Here is a 13,047-nt window from a genome sequence, read left to right on the forward strand (position 1 = left end):
GCCCGGGCACTGTAAATAAGGCCAGCGGCGGGAGGCCGATATCAGCGGCACCAGTGGAGCATTATAAAGTAAGATTTAGTTTATTATTTTAATGACAGCAGGCAGGGCAAATAGGATAAATAAAAGATTTGGCCGGAGTACCCCTTTAACGAATTCCTTTTAGACAGTCAACTCTAAATAACCACAATCCAAAGAATATAAAACTGAAATGTCAAGAACAATGACTGACCACGTCAAGAGAAAAATAACCCATTATTCTCCCGAGAAGTCTCCTTATGATGTTTATTAGCTTCTATCATAAAGTCCTCCATTTTTGTTACATGTGGAACTTGCACTATAATAGTCTTCACACCCCCTCACCCCCTGACTAACCACTTGTGAAATGACATTCTCATGTCACGGTGTCACTTGACCCGCTGATCACCGCCGGCACAAAAAGCTTTTTACTTGTTGAGACAAACAGGCGGCCGATAATTATATTCTGGAGCTGTCGATTGTGTGTGTCAGAGGAACACTTAGTAAAAGAGTCTAAATGGACTAATGGCAGGTTAAAATCCGGGATAATCAGCCGCAAAGGGTCCTGGCCTACTTCTTATACGTATCTGTGTCCCAGAAGAAATGTCACTTTTTTTTTTTTTTTTTACTTTTTATGTAAAGGGGTATTCCGGCTTTATACATCTTATCCCCTATCCAAAGGATGAGCTGACGTCAGGAGACGAGCAAGAGCCGCCGAACCTGCCAGAGCTGTACGGAGAGACACAAGCTATGATGAAGGGGGTTGATGAAATGGCACAGGGGAGGATCGAGGAAGATAATAAAGTGGCACAGGGGGTGATGAAAGGGGAGATGGGGTAATGAAGGGGGTGATGAAATGGCACAGGGGGTAATGAAGGGGGGTGATAAAATGGCACAGGGGGTAGTGGAGGGGGTGATGAAATGGCAAAGGGGGTAATGAAGGGGGTGATAAAATGGCACAGGGGGTAATGAAGGGGGTGATGAAGTGTCACAGGGTGATGAAGCGGGGAATAAGTGGCACAAGGTGATAAAGCGGGGAAGAAGTGGCACAGGGTGATGAAGCAGGGAAGAAGTGGCACGAGGTGATGATGTGGGGAAGAAGTGGCACAAGGTGATGAAGCGGGGAAGAAGTGGCACAGGGTGATGAAGCGGGGGAGAAGTGGCACAGGGGGGTAGCAGCCACATTTGTAATGCTGATACTGGTATCACATTGTGCGTTGTAGGATTCATTATCTGATATGAGCAATTAGCGGTACGACGAGGGGTGTCACATCTGCAGTATATATGTCGCACGTGTTCAGCCCAAAGCCGGATGGATACAATGTTGACAGGATAAAGAAAGAGAAGATCATCTGGGATCGCTCTCTTATTATGAGTCTTAAAAGAATAGTTATCGGATCAGTCTGCGGCCATGTAACAAGGAAACAGCGGCGATAAAGTCTGGTATTTATTTCCATAAGGAACAGCAGCAGCGAACACTTATACTATATAATGTAATAAAACCTATAGAAATCCCTTTACATCACACATATACTATATAATGTAATAAAACCTATAAAAATCTCTTTCTATCACACACATATACTATATAATGTAATAAACCTATAGAAATTTCTTTATATCACACACATATACTATATAATGTAATAAAACCTATAGAAATCTCTTTACATCACACATATACTATATGATGTAATAAAACCTATAGAAATCTCTTTATATCACACACATATACTATATAATGTAATAAACCTATAGAAATCTCTTTACATCACACACATATACTATATACTGTAATAAACCTATAGAAATCCCTTTACATCACACATATACTATATAATGTAATAAAACCTATAAAAATCTCTTTACATCACACACATATACTATATAATGTAATAAAACCTATAGAAATCTCTTTACATCACACATATACTATATAATGTAATAAACCTATAGAAATCCCTTTATATCACACACATATACTATATAATGTAATAAAACCTATAGAAATCTCTTTACATCACACACACATATACTATATGATGTAATAAACCTATAGAAATCCCTTTACATCAAACACATATACTATATAATGTAATAAACCTATAGAAATATCTTTATATCATACACATATACTATATAATGTAATAAAACCTATATAAATCCCTTTATATCACACACATATACTATATAATGTAATAAAACCTATAGAAATCCCTTTATATCACACACATATACTATATAATGTAATAAACCTATAGAAATCCCTTTATATCATACACATATAGTATATAATGTAATAAACCTATAGAAATCTATTTACATCCCACACATATACTATATAATGTAATAAAACCTATAGAAATCTCTTTCTATCACACACATATACTATATAATGTAATAAAACCTATAGAAATCTCTTTATATCACACACATATACTATATAATGTAATAAAACCTATAGAAATCCCTTTATATCATACACATATACTATATAATGTAATAAAACCTATAGAAATCTCTTTATATCACACACATATACTATATAATGTAATAAAACCTATAGAAATCCCTTTATATCATACACATATACTATATAATGTAATAAACCTATAGAAATCTATTTACATCACACACATATACTATATAATGTAATAAAACCTATAGAAATCTCTTTACATCACACATATACTATATAATGTAATAAAACCTATAGAAATCTCTTTATATCACATATATATACTATATAATGTAATAAACCTATAGAAATCTCTTTATATCACACATATACTATATAATGAAATAAAACCTATAGAAATCCCTTTACATCACACATATACTATATAATGTAATAAACCTATAGAAATCCCTTTATATCACACACATATACTATATAATGTAATAAAACCTATAGAAATCTCTTTACATCACACACACATATACTATATAATGTAATAAAACCTATAGAAATCCCTTTATATCACACACATATACTATATAATGTAATAAAACCTATAGAAATCCCTTTATATCACACATATACTATATAATGTAATAAAACCTATAGAAATCTTTACAACACACATATACTATATAATGTAATAAACCTATAGAAATCCCTTTACATCACACATATACTATATAATGAAATAAAACCTATAGAAATCCCTTTACATCACACACATATACTATATAATGTAATAAACCTATAGAAATCTCTTTACATCATACACATATACTATATAATGTAATAAACCTATAGAAATCCCTTTACATCACACATATACTATATAATGTAATAAACCTATAGAAATCCCTTTACATCACACACATATACTATATAATGTAATAAAACCTATAGAAATCCCTTTATATCATACACATATACTATATAATGTAATAAAACCTATAGAAATCTCTTTATATCATACACATATACTATATAATGTAATAAACCTATAGGTTTTATTTCATTATATAGTATATGTGTGATGTAAAGAGATTTCTATAGGTTTTATTACATTATATAGTATTTGCCTGAGGAAGCGCATTTTTGCGCGAATACGGTCCGTCGCCCTACCCCCCACGCCACAGCACCTGTCCGCTCTCCCGCATCACTCCTGTACCTGATGTACCTCTGAATAAAGAAACATCTTGCAACTATAACATATAGACAAGCCTGATGCATTTTGGAAACAAGTTCTATGGACCGATGAGGTTAAAATTGAACTTTTTCGCCAGAATGAGCAAAAGTACGTTTGGAGAAGAAGGGGAACAGAATTTTATGAAAAGAACCTCTGTCCAACTGTTAAGCATGGGGGTGGATCAATCATGCTTTGGGGTTGTATTGCAGCCAGTGGCACAGGGAACATCTCACGAGTAGAAGGAAAAATGGATTCAATAAAATTTCAGCAAATTTTGGATGCTAAGTTGATGCCATCTGTGAAAAAGCTGAAGTTAAAGAGAGGATGGCTTCTACAAATGGATAATGATCCTAAACACACCCCGAAATCCATGGGGGATTACATCAAGAGGCGTAAACTGAAGGTTTTGCCATGGCCTTCACAATCTCCTGACCTCAACATAATTGAAAATCTATGGATAGACCTTAAAAGAGCAGTGCGTGACAGACAGCCCAGAAATCTCAAAGAACTGGAAGACTTTTGTAAGGAAGAATGGGCAAAGATACCTCAAACAAGAATGGAAAGACTCTTGGCTGCTACAAAAAGCGTTTACAAGCTGTGATACTTGCCAAAGGGGGCAGCACAAGATATTATCTCTGCAGGGTGCCCAAACTTTTGCAGACGCCATTTTTTTGTTTTCTGTTATTTTGAAAGTGTAAATGATGGAAATAAAATCTAACGTTTGTTGACATCATATAAGAATGTCTAATCTGTAATTTGATGCCTTTTGGAGATTTTTTTTCATCTTTCTTTGGCTTCTTTATGCACATGAATACAAATTTTTACCTGGGGTGCCCAAACTTTTGATCCCCACTGTAAGCACAAGGCATATACAAGAAATGTTACATTATTCTCTAAAAACAGCTTATGCTGCACTATATAATAAAAATAAAAAATGAATTCCCGAATTGCTTCTTAAAGGTGTACTCCGGCCCTCTATATCTTATTATAGGGGATAAGATAACGTATCGGGGGGGGGGGGGGGGGGGGTTCCACCGCTGGACCCATCATTCGTTTAGAGCGTGGGGTTCAGAGCCAGAGGCTCGTGAGGTCACGGCCATGCCCTGCTCGTGACCTCATGGCTACGCCCCCTCAATGCAAGTCTATGGGAGGGGGTGTGATGGCCGTCATGCCCCCCCCCCCATAGACTTGCATTGAGGGGCATGGCCGAGACATCACAAGCGGTGTGTGAACGTGATGTCACGAGCCTCCACCCAGTAGCTCAGTGGAGCTCATCAGACCCCTGTGATGTGATCGCGGGGGTCTGATGAGATAAAATGGTGCCAAAGGGTCCCCTTACCTGCCTCCGGCAGACGGATTGACGCTGTAGTGAAGCAGCCTGGGAGAGCCAGACTGTATCAGTGGAATGCCGATCTCAATGTACAGTGCTCTGCAATACCAAAGCACTGAACAGTGAATGCGATTTAATGATTGTATATAAATGTCCCCTCTGGGGACCTAAAAAGTGTAAAATAAAAAAAAAGGTTTCTATATAATTAAACAAAAAACTCCTCTAATAAAAAATGTAATCACCCTTATTTTCCCATTTTACAAATAAAATAAAAAAATTAATAAAAATAATTACCATATTTGGTATTGCCCCGTGCGTATTTGTCCTAACTAGTAAAATATAATACGTAGAATGGCGTATAAATAAAAAAAGTAGAAAATGGAGGATGGAGTCCAGCTCAATTGCAAGTAAAATCCGATTTATTAGTAGACAAATGCAGGAACACAAGGGTTACGCGTTTCAAGCGCTACAAGCGCTCTTAGTCATACCATAAATAAAAAAAATACCAAATGCCAAAATTGCTGATTTTTGGTTACATCATATGTCAGAATAAAAAAAGTGCCAACAAAACAAAAAATGATGCCGATAACCACAACAGATCACGGCGCCAAAAATGACCCTTATACAGTCGCGCATATGGGAAAATAAAAAAGTTATAGCGGTTAAAAAAGGACAATTTTGAGCATACTCATTTTGTTAAAAAAAAAATTTGAACATTTTTAAAACCAGTATTTTTTGTTCTCTGCTGACACCTCTGTCCATGTGAGGAACTGTCCAGAGTAGGAGAGGTTTGCTATGGGGATTTTCTTCTACTCTGGACAGTTCCTGACATGGACAGAGGTGTCAGCAGAGAGCACTGTGGTCAGACTGGAAAGAACTACACAACTTCCTCTGTAGTATACAGCAGCTGATAAGTACTGGAATGGTTAAGATTTTTTAAACAGAAGTAATTTACAAATCTGTATAACTTTCTGGCACCAGTTGATATGAAAAAAAAAATTGTTGTCCACCGGAGTGCCCCTTTATGAGCCATAAGTTTTTTCATTTTCCCATCCACAGACCCATATGAGGCTTGTTTTTTACGACCAATTGTACTTTGTACTTTATTTTACCGTAAAATCAACAATGAAGCAAAAAATATATATATTATTTGTGGTGGGAAATGTATTCTGTAGATCAAGGAAAAAACTAAAAATATGCAAAAATGAAACTTGGATGGTTGGTGAGGGGTTAATGCGTAATTTTTTTTTTCTTTTTTGCCTCTATGTTTCTTCCAACTTTTCATAGAAAGAACATTTATGAAAAGGAACTGTAAAAAAAACAAAAAACGACAGGTTAAATCTTCCGTCTCGCTGAAGATAATATTATCCACCTGAGGCTGAAGCTAAAGCCGGTGAAAAACTGCATCGATTTAGAGATAAGGCGGCATTCACATGTCAGTTTTACATTACGGGTGCCGGCTGGGGGAGGGGCAAACCGGGCTCTCCCGTACCGCAGCCGGACCAGCGATGAACTCCGGTGACTCCGGTCGGCTCAATTTTGACCCATATGCGGTTTCCTGACCGGACCTAATACTTAGCAGCGCGGTGTGTCAGTCCCAATCACGGGGATCGGGACACACACCGCTCTGCTAAGTGTCCCTGACCCGTCCCCCGGCGTCACTTACCCGTCCGAGCAGTGTCCCGAGCGGTCCCGGCGTCCTCCATGCAGTCCCGGCGGCGCTGTGTCCCGGAGGTGAGTTTCCGGCAGCAGTGCGGCATCTTCATTGGCAGCATGCACTGACAGACCATGCATGCTGGGAGTTGTAGTTTTGCAACAGCTGGAGGCACACTGGTTTGGAAACACTAAGTTTGGTTGCAAAACACTTGAAAGTTTATTACTTAACTTAGTGTTTCCAAACCAGCGTTCCTCCAGCTGTTGCAAAACTACAACTCCTAGCATGCACGGACAGCCAAAGGGCATGCTCGGAGTTTGCAACAGCTGGATGTTTGCCCCCTCCCCCCAATGTGAATGTACAGGGTACACTCACATGGGCGGAGGTTTACAGTGAGTGCTGCAAGTTTGAGATGGCGCAAATTTTGCGCTGCAGCTCAAAATCCCAGCTGCAAACTTGCTGTGAACCTCTGCCCATGTGACTGTACCCTAAAAACACTACACTACACTGACACTAACCTAAAATAAAAAGTAAAAAACACTACATATACACATTATCCCTACACAGCCCCCCCTCCCCCCCAAAAAATGAAAAACGTCTGGTACGCTACTGTTTCCAAAACGGAGCCTCCAGCTGTTGCAAAATAATAACTCCCAGTATTGCCGGACAGCCATTGACTCTCCAGGCATGCTGGGAGTTTTGCAACAGCTGGAGGCACCCTGTTTGGGAATCATTGGCGTAGAATACCCCTATGTCCACCCCTATGCAAATCCCTAATTCAGGCCTCAAATGCGCATGGCGCTCTCTCACTTTGGAGCCCTGTCGTATTTCAGAGCAACAGTTTTGGGACACATATGGGGTATCGCCGTACTCGGGAGAAATTGCCTTACAAATTTTGGGGGGCTTTTTCTTCTTTAACCCCTTATGAAAAGGTGAAGTTGGGGTCTACACCAGCATGTTAGTGTAAAAAAATAAGTTTTTTACACTGACATGCTGGTGTTGCCCTATACTTTTCATTTTCACAAGAGGTAAAAGGGAAAAAAGACCCTCAAAATTTGTAATGCAATTTCTCCCGAGTACGGAGATACCCCATATGTGGGCGCAAAGTGCTCTGGGGGCGCACAACAAGGCCCAGAAGGGAGAGTGCACCATGTACATTTGAGGCGATTTGCACAGGGGTGGCTGATTGTTACAGCAGTTCTGACAAACGCAAAACAATAAATATCCACATGTGACCCCATTTTGGAAACTACACCCCTCACGGAATGTAATAAGGGGTGCAGTGAGCATTTACACCCCACTGGTGTATGACAGATTTTTGGAACAGTGGTCTGTGAAAATGAAAAATAAAATTTTTGATTTGCACAGTCCACTGTTTCAAATATCTGTCAAACGCCAGTGGGGTGTAAATGCTCACTGCACCCCTTATTAAATTCCATGAGGGGTATAGTTTCCAAAATGGGGTCACATGTGGGGGGGGGGGTCCACTGTTCTGGCACCATAGGGGCTTCCTAAATGGGACATGCCCCCCAAAAACCCTTTCAGAAAAACTCACTCTCCAAAATCCCATTGTCGCTCCTTCCCTTCTGAGCCCTCTACTGCGCCCGCCGAACAATTTACATACGCATATGAGGTATTTCCTTACTCGAGAGAAATTGGGTTACAAATTTTAGGGTGATTTCTCTCCTTTTACCCCTTGTAAAAATTCAAAAATTGGGTCTACAAGAAAATGCGAGTGTAAAAAATGAAGATTTAGAATTTTCTCCTTCACTTTGCTGCTATTCCTGTGAAACACCTAAAGGGTTAAAACACTTACTGAATGTCATTTTGAATACTTTGGGGGTGCAGTTTTTATAATGGGGTCATTTATGGGGTATTTCTAATATGAAGACCCTTAAAATCCACTTCCAACCTGAACTGGTCCCTGAAAAATTACGATTTTGAAAATCTTGAGAAAAATTGGAAAATTGCTGCGGAACTTTGAAGCCCACTGGTGTCTTCCAAAAGTAAAAACTTGTCAATTTTTTTATGCAAACACAAAGTAGACGTATTGTATATGTGAATCAATATGTAATTTATTTGGAATATCCATTTTCCTTTCAAGCAGAGACTTTCAAAGTTAGAAAAATGCTAAATTTTCAAAATTTTCATGACATTTTTAGATTTTTTACCAAGAAAGGATACAAATATCAGTGAAATTTTACCAATAACATAAAGTAGAATATGTCACGAAAAAACAATCTCGGAATCAGAATGATAAGTAAAAGCATTCCAGAGATATTAATGTTTAAAGTGACAGTGGTCAGATTTTAGAAAAATGCCCAGGTCCTGAAGGTGAAAATGGGCTGGGTCATGAAGGGGATAAAGGGGTACTCCCGTGGAAAACTTTTTTTTATTTTTTAAATCAACTGGTGCCAGAAAGTTAAACAGATTTGTAAATCACTTCTATTAAAAAATCTTTCTCCTTCCAGTACTTTTTAGGGGCTGTATACTAAAGAGAAATCCAAAAAAGAAATGCATTTCCTCTGATGTCATGACCACAGTGCTCTCTGCTGACCTCTGCTGTCCATTTTAGGAACTGTCCAGAGCAGCATATGTTTGCTATGGGGATTTTCTTCTGCTCTGGACAGTTCCTAAAATGGACAGCAGAGGTCAGCAGAGAGCACTGTGGTCATCACATCAGAGGAAATGCATTTCTTTTTTGGATTTCTCTTTAGTATACAGCCCCTAAAAAGTACTGGAAGGATTAAGATTTTTTTATAGAAGTCATTTACAAATCAAAAAAAATTTGGTGCAACTCACAACCAAAAATCTGAGGATAGTGTGATTAAATACCGGAACCCACCGGCCAAGGAAAATCAAGGAATATAGAATATAATCACTCCTCCAAGATCTCACCTACAAAAGGTGCATAATGATATTTCAAGGATTGCAAAATTGGAATAAAATTTAAATTTATTAAAAGTGTCAATATAAAAAATATGATAAAATATATATCTTGGCACTGATATAGGAATAAACCACCACTGGGCCCTAGTGGGGATATTGACACAATATGTAAATTTTAGAACATTATTCACATTTCTGGAAAATACTAAATTGGCATCAATCTAATAGTCCAGCATCCAATGGTTCAATATGGCGGCAGTCAATGTGGTAAATTGGTAAATGTATGGTCCGATCTCAGTTGGACACAAATCAGACGGCTATCAGTCCAATAAATCGAACTGTCACTGACTTCAATGTATGTATCACTGTTGTAATTGTTATGATCTCACCAAATCCTGGGAACGCCCGATGGGTACTGCTGTAGGGGTCTGCTGTGATGGTACAGGCAGCGATGTTAGAGCGGTCACCGATCCAGGGGTGCGCTTGGCGTAGCGCGTTGTGTAGCGGCCGTACTCCCCCTCTGTGATGGACAAGCAGATGCAGTGTTGGTATATCGTGGTGTCCCTCGTGGTGGATGAAATCCCGGCGGGGATAGGTCGCTCTACGGCAGGTCAGTGGTACAGTCCAAAGACCCGGACCGGACCAATGGTAAAGGACGGATGTTTGAATCAGTTCGTCTGAACCAGCAAATGCCGCTGTGCCGCGTCCACATTGGATGTATATCCGTAAGATGATATAGTTTCCTGATAAAGATGAAATCTATAGCCTAGACGCGTTTCAGGGTACTATAGCCAGTAATAGCTCGACCCTTTCTTCAGTAGGAATAGAGATGTGTGACACCCCTGGATCGGTGACCGCTCTAACATCGCTGCCTGTACCATCACAGCAGACCCCTACAGCAGTACCCATCGGGCGTTCCCAGGATTTGGTGAGATCATAACAATTACAACAGTGATACATATATTGAAGTCAGTGACAGTTCGATTTATTGGACTGATAGCCGTCTGATTTGTGTCCAACTGAGATCGGACCATACATTTACCAATTTACCACATTGACTGCCGCCATATTGAACCATTGGATGCTGGACTATTAGATTGATGCCAATTTAGTATTTTCCAGAAATGTGAATAATGTTCTAAAATTTACATATTGTGTGAATATCCCCACTAGGGCCCAGTGGTGGTTTATTCCTATATTAGTGCCAAGATATATATTTTATCATATTTTTTATATTGACACTTAATAAATTAAAATTTTATTCCAATTTTGCAATCCTTGATTTACAAATTTGTTTAACTTTCTGGCACCAGTTGATTTAAAAAAAAAAAAAAAATGTTTCCATGGGAGTACCCCTTTAAAGGGGTACTCCAGCCCCAAGACATCTTATCCACTATCCAAAGGATAGGGGATAAGATGTCTGATCGCGGGGGTCCTGCTGCTGAGGACCCCCGCAATCTAGCATGCAGCACCCACCTGTAAGCACTGCAGGAAGCGCTGGAGGATCTCAGTCTTATGCCTCCCGACCACGGGGACAGAGTATAGTGACGTCACGACTCCTCCCCCCCCCCCTTGTGACGTCACGCCCCGCCCCCTCAATGCAAGTCTATGGGAGGGGGCGTGACGGCCGTCACGCCCCCTCCCATAGACTTGCATTGAGGGGGCATGGATAAGATGTCTGGGGGCCGGAGTACCTCTTTAACAGTTTTGCACATAGAGCCCTAAGGGATTCTGGGAAAGGCCGGACCAGCCTGAATGCTCAGAAATAAATTTCAAGGTATATTTTTTTTGGGGCAAAAATTAAAATTCAATATTCTACACGATTATTTGGTGACACATGAAGTTCTTGTTTCTCCTCACTTTGGAGACCACAGAATTTACTGTATTTCACACACATTTTTAATGCACGCAACTATTTTCGCAACGATTTGCAAAATTTCGCCAAATCTCGGTATTAATTGCACTTTTTTTTTACTATAATTCTTTTAGTTTCTGTACATTCTCCATTTTTGATTTGATAATTAGAGGAAAAACACAATGTGTAAACACAGCCTTAGGGGAGGTGTATAACTACTATTTCCTTATCGTCCCAAGGCAGCACACAGATGGGATATTTCATCCCCCAGTCTCCAACCTAGGACCGTCCACCTAGCAAGTAGTCTATACTTGGTATATGTAGGGTATATAGTAGTCATACCCCTTCCTTCCAGCTCTGTCTGTATACTGCTGCTATCTCTATGGGGGCATATGTGATATAAACAAAATTGTTCTTACCTGTAATTTTGATTTCCTTGAGTCCCAAGGCAGCACACAGATGGGATATTTCATCCCCCAGTCTCCAACCTAGGACCGTCCACCTAGCAAGATAATTAAGAAATTAGCATAGTTAATTGCTGACCTGATAAGAACCCCCTCCTACAGATCACACCTGTGTTTAATTTTGTCCTCATTCCACCAGGAGATGTTCCACCTACTCCTTCTACCTGTGGTTTTCCCTTTGTTTTGGATGTTTCTGGACTTACAGATCTTCTGATCAGCCTTGCGGGGTCCTGGCTGCAACGCAATTAAGTGCCGGTGCAGTATCCTGGCCATGACCTGGTCTCAGAGTATATTTTGAGCTTTATGCTTTACCAGTGCGGGGTCCTGGTAATACCTGTGCCAGTGTCCTGATATGAGCCATAAGCCAGCGCGGGGTCCTGGCCGACTCATACTGGTTCCGAGATGTTCCGTGTGCCCATCGCTTATCTCAGCCCTGCGGGGTCTTGGCTGCAACTTTTTGAAGTAAGTATTTGCCAGTGCGGGGTCCTGGCTGTTCCCTGCCATCAATTTTTTCCTGCTGGTGCAGTATCCTGGCAGAGGCAGATGGCAGGGATATGACCGGTGCAAGGTCCCGGTTTGAGGTAATGATGGATGATTAAATATTTAGGTAACCAGTGCAGTATCCTGGATAAATCATTCTGAACCTTTGGCTGATGTCATATTCCAGCCCTGTTTTGCCCTTCTATTATGCTGGTGAAGTATCCTGGCTGGGCTCCCTATACCTGACTGCCGGTGGAGTATCCTGGCGTATCGGTACCTTGCTTATGCCGGTGGAGTATCCTGGCGTATCGATACCTTGCTTATGCCGGTGGAGTATCCTGGCGTATCGGTACCTTGCTTATGCCGGTGGAGTATCCTGGCGTATCGGTACAGCTGTCTCCTCCTTGTGCTGGTCCGGTCTGTCATCACTTCGGATGTCTGGATCTGGTCTGCTCCACAGTATATCCGGTGCTGGGTCCTGGTGAAGACTGGAAATCTCCATGAGGAGCAAATGTTTCCTACACTTGCTGGCATCAGGTATGTTTCACGCTTAGGGGTTCCCTGGCATTAATAACATTACCCATCACATGGTCCTGCCAGCAGATATGTCCTTAAACCCTTTGCAGATTTCTCTGACCAGAATTATGGCTATAGCCGCTGTATTTGCTTAAATGATGTGCACAATGGGTTTTACATTGTCTCTTGCTGTTCTGCAA

Source organism: Hyla sarda, chromosome 12, assembly GCF_029499605.1.
Source record: "Hyla sarda isolate aHylSar1 chromosome 12, aHylSar1.hap1, whole genome shotgun sequence".
Lineage (NCBI taxonomy): Eukaryota > Metazoa > Chordata > Amphibia > Anura > Hylidae > Hyla > Hyla sarda.